At 41.8% G+C, this 19,101-nt stretch overlaps 1 pseudogene; it reads left to right on the forward strand.

Annotated features, from left to right (window-relative positions):
• Positions 1 to 333: 333 nt before the first annotated feature.
• On the forward strand, positions 334 to 1,133 carry LOC142428063 (abl interactor 2 pseudogene; annotated as a pseudogene).
• The last annotated feature ends 17,968 nt before the right edge of the window (positions 1,134 to 19,101 follow it).

Genomic DNA, 19,101 nt, shown 5'->3' on the forward strand with positions numbered 1-19,101 from the left:
TCTGTCCACATTGGGAGAGGTGATCTTGGATGGAAGGCACAAACTCATCAAAGGGGGAAACCATCTATGCTAAAAACACTGGATGTCGATTTAGAGAAAAATGAAACTGGACCAATACCTCACACCATATGCAAAATTTGATAGATGAGACTATGAGTTAAAACATAGGGGAAAACATGGGGCCCTAATAGATGGCATAAATATATTATCAGATATAATTGAAAAGATGTCAATAGCAGAAGACAAACTAGATGACCTAGCTGAGAGCTCCTAAAAAATAGGTGTACTTCAGACCCCCGCGGTCTGTACGAGGTGGAAGAAGAGGATGTGAAGATGGCGGAGCTGCAGATGCTGCTGGAGGAGGAAATCCCGGGGGCCGCCGGCCCTCTTTGACAGCTACACGAACCTGGAGTGGGTGGCCAACTACTGCGAGAAACAACTATATTCAGTCAGCAGATAAGCAGCGAGCCCTAGAAGAAACCAAAGCCTACACCACCCAGTCCCTAGCAAGTGTGGCCTATCTGATCAACACCTTGGCCAATAATGTTCTGCAGATGCTGGATATCCAGGTGACCCAGCTACGAAGGATGGAGGCTTCAATCAATCATAGTTCACAAACTGTTGACATTCATAAAGAGAAAGTGGCAAGAAGAGAAATTGGTATTTTGACTACCAATAAAAATGCTTCAAGGATACACAAAATCATTGCTCCAGCCAATCTTGAACGACCTGTGCGTTACATTAGAAAGCCTATTGACTATATAATTCTAGATGATATTGGACAGGGGGTAAAGGTGAGTACCCAGAATATGAAGATGGGTGGGCTGCCGTGTACAACACCTCCAACTCAGAAGCCTCCCAGACCCCCATTGTCAGGGAAAGGGACACGTGGGCGGCACTTCCCCTATTGCACACTGGAGCCAGTGCGTCCTCCAGTAGTTCCAACGATTATGTCCCTAACCCAACCCCGAAATCTGGCCCCCTCGCAGCAGAGCCCTGTGAGGACAGCTTCTGTGAATCCAAGAAATCGAACATACAGCAGTGGGAGTAGTGGAGGAAGCCACCCGAGTAGTCGGAGTAGCAGCCGGGGGAACAGCAGAAGCAACTTCACAATGTCCATCACGAGAAGATGAGATAAACAATGGTACATGCACTTAATGGAAAATTGCCTGACACTAAAGGATAAAGATGAATCTATGCAACCCCGAATCACATGGATAAACCCGGAGGGCTTTATGCCAAGTCAATAAGTCAGTCACCAAAACGGCAAATCGTATATGAGACCACTATTATAAAAAGCCGAGTAAAGGTTCTCACACTCAAGAAAGGTAACATCCTTTGGTGGTTACTTACCAGGAGTGGGATAGGATGGGCTAGTAAATTACTAACTGGAGAGCAGACATACATTAACTTGGGTGAAGGGGAAAGGAAAAAGGGAACGTGTGGGCAAAGCAGGAAGAACCTACAACTGTGTGTTTGGGTCACACCTGGGCTACCCATGCTGCTTTCTCTGATCACAAGAGTCTCCCACGGAAGACGGACTCTGGGTTGCTTGTAGCCACTGGGGCCTCCAGGCACTTATTAGTGGCGAGTGCTCTGGAAGGGTGACCTTTCTATTATTTATATTTTTAAGGAAGAAAAACTAGAATTTTCATTGTGATGCATAGTAGACACATTGGTTTGTTCAACAAGTGCTTTAGTGCTTTCAGCATCTGCTTTTTCATGTAAGCTATTTCTGCCTTGTGTGCAAAATGCTATGCACATAGTTTTTTTAAGCAATGGCAAAGCTCCCCTTGAGCATGTCTGGGCATCTTCTAGCTAGAACAGTGGTTCTCAACCTTCCTAATGCCACCACCCTTTCATACAGGTCCTCCTGTTGTGGTGATCCTCCAACCATACAGTTATTTTCATTGGTACCTCATAACTGTAATCTTGCTACTATTATGAATTGGGTGACCCCTGTGAAAGGTCATTTGACCTCCCCAAAGGGGTCATGACCCCCAGGTTGAGAACCGCCAAGCTAGAAGTGAAATGATTGGATCGAGATGCTTGGTGACTCCTCAGTCTCCAATTTTTAACGCCTGCCATCATATCTGTTTCTCACGGTCCTCTTTTAATGACATTAGTTGAGGTCCTTATACAGCTGAGTACCACGCCTCTGTCAGTTTGTCGTACTGTGTTGGCTTGTGTGTTGCCATGATGCTGGAAGCTATGTGACCCACAAGGTCACTGTTTAAGTCCAGGTTGACGGGAGAAACATATGTTTACAAGAGCTTTATATAAAAGAGCAATTGTATATTAAAAAAATACCACTGCAGATCAAGTCCATAAGTCTGATATTAACCTATATGTCTGATACCAGTCTAAAATTCCTCTTCAGATTCACACAATGTATGCAATGATGGCAAATGCACGAAGATCCCAGGCCAATGGGTGGAAATTTTTGTGGATCCAGTGACAGTGATAGAATCTCAGAGCTGGCATGGGTCTCCATGTGGCTCCTCCAGCTCCAGGGTTCTGAATCCATCTGTGTAGCTCCATGTGGTTTATCAACAAGAATGTGAAGCAGAGCATGTGTATCCCTCCTCCAGGGAGGAAGACAGGATTTCCCAGAATCCACCATGCCCACACAAAGGCCTCATTGGCCATGACCTGATTCATTGGCTAGACTCCACCTCTTCACAAGTTGACAGGAGATTATATAACTGCCACAGGCAGCATGGTGGACAGTTTTCAGTGGAACTTCCTGAGGAAGGTAAACCAGAAAGGAAGATGTGAAAAGCTGCATTAAACAATTAGGCAATGAAATCCCAGTGGATCACAAGAGAAATCCCAGTGAATCACAAGAGAAATCCCAGTGGATCACAAGGGACCTTTTAAAATTTTATTATCAGTTTATCAGGGGGCTCTTAAAGCTCTTCTAACACTCCTTATATCAATTATACCAAGAATATTTGTACAGATAAGTGAACATTTTCTGATAGAGTGCTGGGAGATGATCCCTGGAGGTTGGGAGGTACTCAAAGTCCACAGCAATCACCAGCGTGGACTGGCAGAGATCCGTGACACTGAAGATGGTGCAGGACCAGGCAATTGTGGGATCACATGAGACAGAAACGTCTGGTAACTACAGCACACATCTGTGAACATCGCCTTCCTCACTTGAGTCAAGGTGACCTCTTCTTTGGATGAGAAAGCACCAGGTCCCTAATAGTGACAAAACATTGTTGATAACATGCTTCATAGTTGACTCCAGACACATCACATGTTTGGTTTGTTTTAAAAGTGTCCTGGAAAAGTCAGGTTCAATCACAAATGCTTTGCAGTGCATAACTGGGAAGATGCCCAGAGCAACCTCACCACCCACAATACAAAGTTACATACTTCTTGCCCAACCAAATGGCCTTTGTTCCAGCCTCATCCTCCATGGTGTGTTTTTGGCACATCAAACAATTAGCCACCTTCTCTGTCCTGAAATGGCTTATATGGAAATACACTAGTAACTGTCTAAGTTCACTTCTGTTTCTGCATGCACGCGCACAGAGAGAGAGAGAGAGAGAGAGAGAGAGAGAGAGAGAGAGAGAGAGAGAGAGAGGAGAGAGAGACTCCACCTGTACTTATTTCCCCAAATGCAATCATTTGACTCCCACTCTTTCTTTATGCCTTTAAGAAAAACCACCCCTGCCTTAGTCTCAGTTACATATACCTCTGTGTATATGAAAATCAAATCTTTCTTGACAGCTCATCCTTCACCCGCTTCCAGGATTATATTTTCATCTTTCCATCAAAGATTCTCTAAGCAAAACAAAACAAAAAAGATAAGGCTCTCATTTTTAACAGCTCTGCAAACCCGATGATTGGTGTCCTACATTTGGTATTTTGCTGTGGCCCTGCAGGAAAATAAAGTCTGGGAACTTAGTCAAAACAAAAGCAATGAAATATCTGACCTGGATGGAATAGGGAGGCCTGGTGGTGTTGTGGTTAGTATCGAGCTTCGATCCAAGTGGTCGGCAGTTCGAAATCCCCAGCAGCTCCACGGGAGAAAGACTAGAGTTTCGAGTCCCCTAAGGGTTATCATCTCAGAAACCTCTGTGGGGCTCAGCAGTGACTCGATGGCAGTGAGTTTGGTTTTGTTTTAAGTAACAAGACTTTGTCTTTGTTAAACTCGTGCTACTTCTTAACCAAAACCATGAAGAGCTATGGATGGCAGGGGCTTGTCCAGTTTCTACCAAGGTTCACACATGAGCTCCATGCTCAGAATTCCCAGATTTCCTCATCATGACTTTGAAGTGACATGTCTGGGTTAACACCCAGCTGATCATTTGAATCTCCATCCCAGATCTACCAATAGGAATCTACACTGTAACATCTACACTTTAACATTAGAATTACCTGGGCGTCTGGTGCGATTACAGATCCTTGAACTGTTTGCAACCTAATGAATCAGAAGCTCTGGCACGGTGAGGATTCCAATGATCAGCCATGTTTGGGAAGCTAGGCTTTAACTGAATCTATATCCTAACAACCTAGACATTGTAAGAATCATCGAGGGATATATTAGAACTGCCCAAGGTGCTACAAGAACCACCAGGTGATCTATAAAAGTCACCCAGTGGTCTCTGAGGTCACTCAAGTGCTTTGATAAAATTTAGATTCTGCTTCAGGATATAGGGTCGCTGTGAATCAGTCTATCTGATGGCAGTAAATTTTGTGTATTGGTAGATGAGGTGAAAATGCAAATTCTCTGCAAGGGATCGAACGGAAATGAACCGCTGTAAACTCAGCCTTGAGATCAAGGATTAAGTCTCGCCAAGATCCTCCTTCAGGTTCCATCTCTGCCAGGGGTTTCTTTGCCAGGAGACCAATTTGCCCTCCTATCAAATGTTAGCTAAAGCCTTGCTGCTGAATGAGCAATACCTAAGCTAGCAGCATCAGCCTCACCTGGGAGCTTGTTAAATCGCAGCAATCTAGACCGCTCCCTAGATCCTACTGAATCAGAATCGGCACTTCCATGAGATTCTAGATAATTTTTATGCACATTATTGTGGGAAGCACTGAGCTGAAATAACTCGTTGCCCACCCTCCAGGTGCCCTGATGTCTCAATTTTATCTGTTTTTTTAGCACATGCACTAAAAGAGAAAGAAATATTTCTATGAAATATGTAGACAGGCAGTCCCTGGGTTAGGAACATCTGACTTACAATTCCTACTTGCCCTTTCATGTCATTTAAAGTTGTCCTCACTTTGAAATGATTGAATCAATCCGTCCTCCTAAAAAATTCTTCATCACAATCAACTTCACCCGCATGCATAAAACTTTTAAATCACTGAAAAGCTTGAAGTCCTTTCTTGTACTAAGATAAAGTCAAATAAAGAAGGGTATGCACCTGTCTGTCTCATCTGCAAATTCCACTTAAAGACCTTGTTGTAGTGACAAAAGCTGTTGTCAATTTGAGACTGGGTCTTGAAGGGGTGAAGTGTAGCCTGTCAATCAGGTCACAGCTCGATGACCTCATTTGGAGGCGCTATGGAGATAAGCAGCTCACTAGAGGCAGGACACATGTTCATCCCCTGCAAAACATTATTGACAGTGATCCTCATAGAGCTATGCTGATCCAGCCAGAACTCTGGAGCTGGAGTACCCACATTGAGACTCCTGGCAGCGCTGAGATGCTTACACCGCCACAAGACTTCCAACCCGCTCGCCTGTCATCTTCCTAGATTTGGCATTATTGCATGTGTTTTGTGAGTCTGAAGAGGAATTTACAGATTGGTACTGGACATATGGGCTAATATTGGACTTATGGACTTGAACTGGGCTGGGATGTTTTGTTAATGTACAATTGCTCTTAGATATAAAACTATCTCTTACACACATATAAGTCTCCCTGGATTTGTTTCTCGAGTCTACCCAGACTAACACAGACCTACTTAGGCATGAATATTGTTCATAACTCGGGAACTTCTTATACAAGGGACTTCAAATAAATAGAACTACAAGACAATGCTGTTCTCCACAAAAATTTGAAGCCCCCTGTGGTGCTTCGATCTACAACTCTTTTAGCTGATAAAACTCCCATCAAATGATTGGATGGGACCATACAAAAAGGACGGATTGGACTCTAACGAGGGCATTCGTCAATTTTGCCATCCTCTAGATATACAATGAGTCATTTCAGAAGCAGGAACGGGAGAGCTAATGACCATTAAGAAAGAAGAGACATGAGTCAAGCACATCATCTGGAACTCAAGATCTCTGTGCCCAACCGTCTCAACTCCGGAGATTGTGAACCAGAGTCATGTTGGAAGAGGTAGCAGCAGACCAAACAGCATCAAGAACCTAGAGCAGGATCAATCTAGAACCCCTCCCATGGGGATGAATAACGGAAAAGTGGGCGCAGGGCAATGGAGGACGGTGTAAGATATGGAGATAATCTATAACTGATCAAGGGTTCAGAAGGGAGGGAGATTAGGGGAGGGAGAGGGAAGAAATGGATAGCTGATATCAGGGACTCAAGTGGGATGAGAATGCTTTGAAAATGATGATGACGGCATATGTGCACATGTGTTTGACACACTGGATGAATGTATGGATTGTGATAAGAGATGTAATAGCCCCCAATAAAAGTATTAGGGGAAAAAAGAACCAAGAGAAAAAGACAAAGTTGAATGGTGGGCTCCCAGCACATTGAGTACCTTTGGTCAGAAGGCTTTTTGTCTCCAAATACTTAATCTGGGAAAATAGGTTTGCTGATCCATGAAACTAAGGCTGTTACACATCTATGGGCTGAGACTACAGGAAGAGGTTTATGGTGTGACTTTTGGACATTTAATGGCAGCTCTAAAGGAGCTTAATAGAAAGTTCTCTAGCAGGTCAGAAGCTGAGGGACTGAGAGACTGAGTAGCAGAGAGAAGTGTGCGTCTGGGCATGGCTTCGGAGAGATCTCCAGATTGAAAGAATGATATTTTGAATATTTCCAAGCTTGATTTGTAACTTGCTTACTTCCCTAGGATACCTCATTATTTTGAGTGTTGTCTATAGTGCCATGTGACCATTGAAATGCATTACCATGCTCAGCAGAAAAGTAGTGAGTGCCTTGGGAGGGGCAGTTGGTGTCAGCACTGGTAAAGAAGGAAAGAGAGTTGCAGCGTGTCTGACATGCGGCTAATAGTAATCAGCCTGGAGCTGATGCTCAGTTGGGATTTCCTTCCCACTATGACTTCAGGAGAAGGATCAAAGAACAAAAAATAATATCATTGTAAATATGAGTGAGTGCAGAGTGGAGACTCAAAGCCCATTGGTAGGCAACTGGACGCCCCTTACTGAAGGGTTGTGGGGAGGAGATCAGCCAGTCAGGGTGCAGGGTAACAACGATGAAACATATATAACTTTCCTCTATTTCTTAAATGCTTGCCCCCTCCGCCCCACTATCATGATCCCAATTCTACCTTACAAATCTAGCTAGACCAGAGGATGTACATTGGTACAGATAGCAACTGGAAACACAGGGAATCCAGGACAGATGACTCCTTCAGGACCAATGGTGAGAGTGGTGATGCCTGGAGGGTGGAGGGAATGTGGGGTAGAAAGGGGGAACTGACTACAAGAATCCACATACAGCCTCCTCCCTGGGGGGATAGACAGCAGACAAGAGGGTAGAGGGAGACATCAGACAGTGTAATATATGATAAATAATTTATGAACTATTAATGGTTCATTAGGGAAGGGGAGTGGGGAGGGGGAAAAATGAGCAGCCAATATTAAGGGCTCAAGTAGAAGGCAAATGTTAGAATGATTATGGCAACAAATGTACATATGTGCCTGGCACAATGGATGGATGTATGGATGGTGATAAGAATTGTATGAGCACCCAATAAAATGATCTGTAAAGCAATATCCTTTAAAAACAACAGTTTTATTGGCACATGATACACATATCATTTAATTCAATATTCAATCATATCAAGAAGTGTTCTAGAATCATTACATGCAATCAAATTTTGGACATTTTCTTCTTTATTTTTATGTCAGTGAGCAAATGAAACTTTTTTAATAAATCATGTTATTGGGGATTCTATAGCTCACATAATAATCCATACATCACTTGTATCAAGAACACTTGTACTCATTGTTATTAGTTCCCCATTTCCCCCCCAAGTTCCCCTGCCAAACTCCCAAGAAACCATGAATCCCATCACTCTCTGTCTAGATTCACCTATCCTGGATTTCCATACTAAAAAACATACAAAAATAAAGAATAAAAAAAGCTAACAAGAAAAAACTCAAGCAAAAATAAACCAGATAATAACAAAAACTAAAACAACTTTAGAATGATTTAGAAAGGAGATTGAATGATAAACTTTAACCTAACTACATCTGCCTTAATCCACTTTCCAATATAGTCTTCATGATAACAAGGCTATTCATCTCACTGGTTTAGGGTCAGAGAATATTTAGCAGAGGCTTAATCCATGTGTATTCCCCCATCATGTTTTAAGTGAAACCATTTTAAATAGATAAAAGGGGGTATCAAATATGATAATACATTTTAAACCTAACTATATCTATTATACTTGTCTCTCCAATGCTGTTACATCCCTCAACAATAGTCTGTCTGATAACAAAGCTGTCTGATAACAAAGCTGTCTGATAACAAAGCTGTTACATCCCTCAACAATAGTCAGAGGGGATTCATCATAGACTTAATCTGTGGGTGGACCCTGCGAATGGATTTTAGGCTTCCAGTGTCAACCATATACCCTTCTGCAAACTGGGTGTTCTCAACTTAAACTGTGATAGTATTCTCTCCTTCTGATTTGGGTTACATTATTTACCATCCTTGGCTCACACAGGCTGGTATGTTTTTTCCATGTGGACTTTGTTGACACCTCACTTAGATTGCTGCTTGTTTGTAGACACGCCTTTAAGTCCCCACACACTATTCTTTCTGATAGAAGGGCATCATATAAGTTCTTCACTACACTTTTCTATAGCACCCACATCTTCAACAACCTCTTCATGGGGGCAAGTAGAAATAGGCTTTCTGTTTTAAGCCAGTGTAGAAAACATATGTGGAATCCTGAGCCCCACACATCACATTCAGAGTCAGTGTAGTAGCCCTTAAAGAGACATTCCAGTCCACTCCTAACTTCCCAGGGAGCTGATTTACATTTGAAAGGAAGACTTGCAGAACAAAATGGACTACTTTGCTTTTTAAATTGAGAGTAAATGATAAGTTATTAAGGGCCCTGGGCTGTGATGCCTGTGTTCAGCAGTGTAAAACCGCAGCACTTCCACCAGAGAAAGGCTGAGCTTTCTTCTCTCATAATCAGGTACCGTCTCAGAAAGGGGTCACTGTGAGTCAGCACTGACTGCATGGAAGTGAGTTTGGTTGGTTTGGTTTGGTGTGTCATTGGATGTGCCAGGGCAGGAAAAGTTGTGCCAATGAGAGAAAATCCACTTCTAGGATTGTGAATTAAAGGGTACTGGCAAGCAAACTGGCTAATACGCTCACTGTGGTTGACTACTGGGATCAAACACAACAGTTGTGAAGAGACAAGTTGAATTTGGACATGTTCCATTGGCACTATTGACCTTATCCATGGAGCCATGGAGACTAGATATGTGAGAAAAAGGAAGGACTAGCTGGCTAAATTTAAGGAATCGTGTGAAATACTGAGCTTATGACTTCAGACCTAGCCTACGGGAAGAGTGAGAGTGATGGGGTCAACTGATCTGAAATGCAGGGAGGTGTATTGGGACTTCAAAGGTTGTAGCTGATATTCACTTGACATATGGATAGGCCACCAGTTGTCTGTCAGTTTGTCAGACTGTGGTGGCTTGTATGTAGCTGTGATACCAGAAGCTACGCCATTGGTATTTCAAATGAGATCAGGGTTACCCAAAATGGTTTCAGTAGAGCTTCCAGATAAAGGCAGAAATTAGCTACCTATTTTGGGAGAAAGTCGCCTCTGAAGACATAATGACTAGAAGCACAACATTGCCGGGGATGGTGCCGGAGGATGGGCCTCTTGGATCAGAGGCATGTGGAATGTGATGAAGAGGAGCTTCTTTCCCAAAAGAGAGTCTGTCATGGTGACATAAATAGACTAAAGCTTGTGAGTGTGAAGCCTTTGGAATCTTCATTCACTCATAGAGTAAGAAGAAAAGGCTAAACTTACTAATAGCTGGGACTTGACATGTACAAAGGATGAATATTAGAACATTTGAAGTTGTTAAAGATTAAGGGGAATGCATAAATATCAGTATCCTAGGTGTTAGTAAGCTGAAAGGGACTGATACAGACAACTTTGACTCATGCCAGGAATAACACAATCTTGTATACAATGTTATCTGTTATAGGACTATTTCATCTTTAAGGAGATCCAATAACCAGCATAATTATTATTTAAATTGATCCACCAACCATCAAAGCAGAGTATAAGTAAATAGAAGAATTCTACCAAAGTCTTCAGTTGGAAATTGAGCAAACATGCACCTTAGATACATTGATATTTATGGGAGATTGGAATGCAAACATTGAAAATAAAGAAGCAACAGTAGTTGGAAAATACAGTTTGGGTGATGAAAATGAAGCTGGAGATCAAATGAAAAATTTCAAGACCCACTATTTGTTCTTAGTAAACAACTTATTTCAATAATACAAAAGGCGTTCAATAAACTAACTCAATACTCCTTGGGTCTCTTGATTTGTGATGGTCGGACCAGGGTGCAGCTGCCTTAGCAATGCCAAGCTTCAGCTAGCAAGGCTGACTTCCTGCAAGACATCCCCAAGGAGAAGCCACATGGACCCACCCCGATGCAGCCCTGGGTACTGGAGCATCTGTGTGGAGACCCCTACCAGCACTGAGATGTTTATACATTCACCGACTCAGCTTTCCGCCTGCAGTCGGCATCATTTTATCTGCTTTGTGAGATGGACTCTGAATTGGTGTTGGACACATGGGTTAATGTTGGACTTGTGGGCTTGGGCCGCACTGGATTGGGACATTTTCTTGATGCACACATAACCTTTATATAAAACATTTTCTTCTACATGAATTTCTGCGGATTTGTTTCTCTAAAGTATCCAAACTAACACAGTAAATTAGCTTAGGCAAATGGAATAAATTATGAAGTCAGACTGAATAGAAAATTTCAAAGGACAGCTCAAGAAGGCAAATAAGATAGTATAAGGAAATGTGCAAAGACCTAGAGTTAGGAAACCAAAGAGGAAGAACATGCTCAGCATATCTTAAACTGAAAGAACTCAATAATAATTACAGACCTTGAGTTTTAATGTTGAAAGTAACTATAGGCAAAATATTGATGCAGGAACTATCAAAAAGAAGATGAAAAAAATATACATCGTCGCTGTACCAGAAAGAATTACCATATATACTCGTGTATAAGCCGAGTTTTTCAGCACAAAAAATGTGCTGAAACACTGGTGTTCCGCTTATACACGGGTCAGTGGTACCCCAGCGAAGTGTAACATCTCGCTGCCCTCCCCCCACGCCTAGGAGGTAACGGGATGAGCGCCCGTTGTCCCACAGGTGATTGCCATTTCTCTGCTGTTCATTCAAAGCCCCGCTGACACTGCAGGGCTTTGAATGTTTGTTTACTCACATCTAACCAATCAGCACCATCCTATGACAGCTCCAATTCGCAGAAGCACCCGTAATGATTCACTTACGCTGACAGCTGAACTGGTAAGGATGTGTCTGTGGCTGCGCTCCATCTCTCCCATCTGGTCTCCGTGTTAATTCACATCCTGCATCCCCCTGCCCACACGGATTCCCCGACTCCTCCTGGCTAACACTTTCGGGGTGGGGGGGAGGGGAGGACATTACCATGAAAGTTCTTTTTCAAAGTCTCAGTTTTTTATCCTATTAGAAATGGATACTCTTGAGCCAAAACAAAAACGCCAGTCATATGAGGCTGGTTTCAAAATGAAGGTTGTGTCAAGAGCAGAACAGAGCAATAACAGTATTGCAAGTAGGGAATTCTGTGTTGATGAAAAGCAAGTGAGGGCGTGGCAGAAAATGAAGGCTGACTTGGAACAGATTCCAAAAGCTAAAAAAGCTCGTCGTGGTTTAACGTCCTTTTATGGGGCTCTAGAGAGTGAATTGCATAAATGGGTATGGAATGTCGTCAAAATGGTTTCTGTGGAACATGCATGGGAATCCGCATACGTGCTCCACAAATGGCTAAGGATGACAAATATAAAGCACCAGGCATTGAAAAAAATTGCTGCATCAGCAAGATGGTGTACCCGCTTCATGAATAGGTTTGGCCTACTATATTTGAGACACAGAACAAAGATTTCCCAGAAATTGCCACAAGACCTTGAAGAAAAAATTGTCATTCCAGTCATTTATTATAAAACAAATAAGGATTTACAATTATGACCTGGCAGATATCGGGAACATGGATGAAACTGCCACAACTTTTGATCTTCCAAGCAACAGAACTGTGGCAAGTTTAAGAGAAAAAAAAAACATTTTTCTCAAAACCACCTGAAATGAAAAAAAAAATCACTCTACAGTTGTACTATCATGTTTGGCTAATGGAACTAAGCTGCGTCCTGTCATTATTTTTTAAAAGAAAGACCTTGCCTAAAAAGATCAATTTCCCACCAAGAATTACTGTGTGTGCACATGTTAAAGGCTGGATGGATGAAGACGGAACAACAAAATGGCTGAAAGCAATTCGGGACCAACGACCAGGAGAGCCTTAAAGAAAAGACCATCGTTACTTCCTTGGGATATGTTCAGAGCCCACCTATCAGATGACATTTTAAAAAATGACAAAATCTAGTAAAGTTACTTTAGCTGTTATTCCAGGTGGGCTTACATCTGTACAGCAGCCTCTGGATGTATCTTTAAACAAGCCTTTTAAAGACCGTGTGCGAAGGATGTGGCATGAATGGATGTCATCTGGTCAAGCCCAACTATCAAAAGGAGGACATCTCATAAAGGCTGACATAGAGTTAACAGCAAAGTGAGTTTGACATGCGTGGGAAGACATTCCAGAAGACATGGTGCGACGTGCCTTCCAGAAATGTAGTATTAGTAATGATATGGATGGCAGTGAAGACTGCGCTTTGTATGAAAATGACAGCAGTGATGGTGATGACGGCGATTTCAGTGAGGACAGCCTCTATGATGACCTCACACCAGCTGAAGCTCTGCATTGGGATACGGATGAGGATGAGGAAACTAGTTTTGAAGAATTTTAACTCTCTATATTTTAGCTTGGTTGCTGATTGAGCTCAGGGAATAGTATTCTTTAGGTATCATTGCTGATACCTTATTGTTTTTGTTGAACCTATTTTCCACGGACTGTTCTGGTTTACTAATGTTAAATTACTTTTTGTCCTTTTATTTTTGTTTTTATTTAAAATAAATATTTAAATACATTACCCCCACTGATTTCTCGATTTTTAGTAATTTTATTTTCATTTGTTTTGATTACTGAAACTGACCAATAGCTTCTGCATTTTCCACCCTAGGCTTATACTCGAGTCAATCAATTTTTCTGGTTTCCCAGGTAATAATTAGGTACCTCGGCTTATACTCAGATCAGCTTATATTCTAGTATATACGGTACTCAATATTCAACCATTTGGTGAGGGAGCAATGACCAAGAGTCAATGGTAATAAAGAAAGAAGTCCAAGCTGCATTGAAAAATATTAGCCAAATACAAGAATCCGGCAATTGATGGAATATCCATAGATATATGTCAACAAACTGAGGCAATACTGAGAGAACTTACTTTTCTATTGTATTAGTCTGGGTACTTTAGAGAAACAAATCCACAGAAACTCATATGTCTAAGAGAGAGTTTTATATAAAGATTAAGTGCACATCAAGAAAACATCCCAACCCAGTGCAGCCCAAGCTCACAAGTCCAACATTCACCCATATGTCCAACGCCAATACTCAAAGTCCTTCTCTGTCTCACAAAACACACGCAATGACACTGACTGCAGGAGGAAATCCAAATCAGTGAATGTGTAAGCATCTCAGCGCTAGCAGGTGTGTCCACACAGCTACTCCAGCACCCAGGGCTGCATCAGGGTAGGTCCATATGGCTTCTCCTTGGAGATGTCTTGCAGGAAGTGAGCCTTGCCAGCTGAAGCAGGGAGCTGGCTAAGGCAGCTGCACCCAGGTCCGATCATCACAAAGCAAGACACCCAAGAACAAGAAAGGCAAGGTTCATTGAGCCATTTATTGCTCGGCCCTTCAATTAACCCCACATGAGTTTATTGGCAAGGTTGGCACAATAAACATTATTTATCTCATCTATCATAGCATATTTGGAAGATAGCTACTTGGCCAACAGAGTAGAAGAAATCCATATTTGTACCTATTCCAAAGAAAGGAGATCCAACGGAATGCTCAAATTATAGAATATTATTGTGTCATATGCAAGAAAAATTTTGCTGACAATCATCCAAGAATGGTTGGAGCAGTACATTGGCAGGGAAACGCCAAAGGTTCAGTCTGAGTTCAGAAGACGACTTGAGCCAAGGAATATCATTGCTGATGTCAGCTGGGTCTTGACTGAAGGCAGAAAATACCAGAAAGATTTTAACTTGTGTTTTGTTTACCTGCTAAGGCATTTAACTGTGTAGATCATTACAAACTATGGATAGCCTTGAGAATAATGAGAATTCCAGAGCATTTCACTGTGCTCCTACTGAACTTGTACATGACCAAGAGACAGTAGTACAAAGAGAGTAAGGGAATACTACATGGTTTGAAATCAAGAAAGGTGTGTGTCAGAGTTGTATCCTCTCACCATACTTATTCAATCTGTATGCTCAGCAAATAATCTAGATTATATGAAGAAGAATGCAGCATCAAGGTTAGAGGGAGGCTTAGTAGCATGCGGAAGTGTGCAGATGATACAACCTTGCTTGCTGAAAGCAAAGAGGACTTGAAGCATTTGCTAATGAAGATCAAGGATTGTGGCCTTTACTATCGATTACAACTCATTGCAAAAAAGACCAAAGTCATCACAACTGAGCCAATAGGTAACATCTTGATACACAGAGAAAATATTAAAGTTGTCAAGTATATTGTCTTGCTTGGATCCACAATCAATGCTAGTGGAAGCAGCAGTCAGGAGATCAAAGGAACATTTAATTGGGTAAATCTTGTGCATGAGACCTCTTTAGAGTACTGTAAAGCAAGGGTGTTACTTTGAGGACTAAGGTGTGCCTGACCCAAGCCATGGTATTTTCAGTTGCCTCATATGCATGTGAAAGTTGGACATTGAATAAGAAATACTGGAGAAGGATCGATGCATTTAAATTGTGTGTTGGTGAAGAATATTGAAAGTACCATGCACCACCAAAATAATAAATCAATAGATTTTGGAAGAAGTATAGTCAGAGTGCTCTTTAGAGGCCAGGAGGCTGGAAGATCTTCTTACATACTTTGGACATGTTTTCTGAATAGACTAGTCCCTGGAGAAGGCCATCCTGCTGGGTACAGTAGAGAGACAGGGAAAAGGGAAGGCCCTCATGGAGATGAATAGCCACAATGGCTGGATTCATGGGCTCAAACATATTAGCAGTTGTGGGGATGGTGCCCTTCTGGCAGGGTTTCAGACTGCAGTGGGTAGGGTCACGCGGAGTCAGAGCTGACTTGATGGCACCCAACCACAACAATCCAGGCATTAGTCTCACAAAGCCATTAGAGAAATGAGCTCTACCAAGTCATCTCACTTAATCACACAGAGCTTCCAACATCACAACAACACTCTAGGACAAAAAACGGGCAGAAAAATTCATAGTTACCAAAAACATCTGGAAAATCTGAATCAAAACTTGAGCTTCTCTAAAGATTATTTCAGGTTGTTTCCAGTTTATAAACAAAAATCCATTCTTGAGTGTGTCTTTTAGTTGAATTTGTAGGTAAACACAAGGTTTATATCATCAGAAAGGAAGAGGGAAAAATAGAATCATGTTGTTTCCATGAGTTGCCACCAAGAGCATTCTGACTCAGTGTCTCTCTATAACCAATAGAATGAAACACTGCCCTGTTCTCCACCATCCTCAAAATTATTATGTTGGAGGCCATGGTTGAAGCCACTGTATCAATCTTCTTGACCGTCTTCTTACTCACTCACCCTCTTCTTTATCGACCAAGATGTCCTTCTGCAGTGGTCTTTCCTGGAATATGCCTTCAGTATGTGAGATCAAGTCTGGTAATCCTCACTTCTAAGGATGTGTTTCTTTGGTAGACCATGGTACTTTCAATATTTCTTGGCAATACCATAATTAAAATGAATCGATTCTTCTGTGGTCTTCCGTATTCACTGTCCAACTTTCATGGGCAGATGAATCAAGTGAAGTGACTTGGGTCAGGTATACCTTAGTCCTCAATGTGTCATCCTTGCTCTTCAGCACTTTAATAGAGTTTGTGTAGCAGATTTGTCCCATGCAGTCTACCTTTTGATTTGCTGGCTGCTATAGACATGAGTATTGATTTGGATCCAAACAAAATCCTTGACAACCTCAATAATTTATTACGATAGTACCTATTGGTCCAGTTGTGAGGATTTTGGTCTTCTTAAGTTTGAGTTGCAATCCATACCGATGGATACAATGTTTAAATTTTCATCAAGTGCTCAAGTCGTCCTTTCTTTCAGCAAACAAGGATATGACTTCTGCATATCGAGAGTTTTTAACAAGCCTCCCATGAATGCCCTCTTCTTTCTCATGTAGTCAGATGCTCAGAATCATTTTAACGGGGTTTAAAAGATTTTATGAAATTGCTTTCTTGAAGCTCAGCTGGTATTTCACTTTAAGAATCGAATAAATATTTTAGAATGGCATTTCATTTGTTTTACAATGACATTTGGTATTAGCGTGAAGGAGCTGAAAAGAGAAAATAAAAGATTTTCTCAACCAGCCACCAGATTCCATTACGTTGAAACCAAACTGCTTTATAATATTCTTAAGAGTCCTTTTAAATCATTACCAACACCAGGAAGATCTGAACCGGCACTGAGGTGAAGTCCATGCCCCTAAATACACAGCTCTACAGTTGACTTAAATGACTTTCACATTTATTTATTTAACACATTTTACTGGATCATATCTCAGTCTGTGCTGTTAGTAATTTCATGGGATGCTACTGGGAGAGCTGCCATTTCACATATGAGTAGGAAATCAATGATATAAAAAAATTATATTATTTTTAATGAAAGCACATTTTTAAGAGTCACTTGCCTTAAGCCCTTGATTGCCCAGGATACTCAGGGAGGAAAGCAGGCCAGCAGGTTTCCAAGGCAGATGCTCTCCAGATGCTCTAAGGCAGTGGTTTGCGTTGCTATCCCATGGGCAGATACCCTGTTTCCCTCCACCACAACCATTTCAATCACTATTACTGTAATGATTTAAATCAAAGCAGAATACGATCCTGGTGTGACCATGAGGCCAAGTAAAATAGGTTGTTATAGATTAATAGTCCTAACCTCTTACCCTTATTTAGAAATAGCATCTGTGAGGCTCTCATCAAATAAACTGGCAGAGGCCACACTGGAATAGGTTGGGTCCTGATCCCCTCGGTGTGCTCTCCCTCTAAAAGAGGAGACGCAGAAAGTCAGAGACCACATGACACCTCCTGAGTTGGCAGCAACAAGCCAAGGAACACCTGGAGTTCCCTGAAGCTAAGAGAGAAGCATGAAAAGGCTTCTCCCTCAAAGCCTCAGGGAGGAGCTGCACGGCCAACACACAGATCCCAGCCTCCTAGCCTCCAGAACTGTGAGACAATGAGGTTCTGATGTTTAAAGATGGTCACCTTGTGGTATTATATTCAGGCAGCCCTAGGAAACGAAGACACAGGTGGAGACTAATTAATCACTTTCCTTCCTTGCCTCTCTCCTTCCAACCCCCTGGGTCAAACTGGCTGTTTATCTTTGCTTTGTGGTCTCCACCTGAATTTCATTGATGTCTGCTTGCAAAGCTCCTTGTGGTTGGCATAGACTGGGCCTGGCCACAGAACACTAACAATAGCAACAGAGAAAGTATGGCATTTGAGAAGTACAACCATTTGAAAGAGAAACAGCATGTTGGATTCCAACAAAAGACAGAATATTACAATACATGAACTAGGGATTTTAATTAGCATAATATACATATAAGATGCAGTGAGAGGATATTATTGATATGAAAGAATAATGAAGCATAATAGAAAACCAATTTGAAGTTAAGTATGGAATATGATAGTTGAAATAGGTATACGATCTCTGGGTGTGAAGGTCATGCTGATAGTATGTTGTTAGGTGTCATCAAGTTGGTTCCGATCCATACCTTTCTGACCTTATGCTCAACAGAAGGAGACCCTGCCCTGTACTGCAGCACCTTCACAACTATGTTTGTGCTTGAATCCACTGCTGCAACCACAGGGTCAATCCACCTCCTGTAAAGCCTTCTTCTTTTTTGTTGGTAGATTACACTGTTGCTTAAAAAATGCACATTCCCAGGCTAAAAAATAAGAGAGGCAGGGGAAGACATTGGGACACCTCTAAGAGTTAAAGGCAATAGAGGTAAAATCCTGTTGAGTAACACTATGTTGCATAGCAGTGATCTATGAGTAAATGCATGGCTAGGCGCATAGTCAGAACAGATGTGGGGGAGAGAGGAGAAACATGCCGTATGTGTGTGTTTGTTTGACAGAAGATATTTGTACATGGGTATTTATCTTTACAGCAAATATATCCATAGATATGGCAGCGCATACATGGGGTGAATTTATGAAAACTTCTTAGACATAACCAGACACCTTGAGAGAAAGAGTTACTGGGTCTGAAGGCTCAGAACCATAGTCTCAAGGGACAATAAGATAAATTAGCATCACAGAGTCCAGAAAGACAATTTCTACATGCTACCTTGGGAGAAGAGTGACTGGAGCTTTAAAAGCTCATGATCACCCATCCAAGGTACAGCTGTTCATTTCTCACTGGGGAAAAAGGAGTGATGGAAATCAATGACACTTGGAAATGGAAAGTCCAATGAAACATACAAACATCAATCTGGAGGACCCCAAGACCATAAGAAAGTCGGTGGTACCCCGTTATCACT

The sequence above is a fragment of the Tenrec ecaudatus genome, chromosome 15 (genome assembly GCF_050624435.1).
Source record: "Tenrec ecaudatus isolate mTenEca1 chromosome 15, mTenEca1.hap1, whole genome shotgun sequence".
In the NCBI taxonomy this organism is placed as follows: Eukaryota; Metazoa; Chordata; class Mammalia; order Afrosoricida; family Tenrecidae; genus Tenrec; species Tenrec ecaudatus.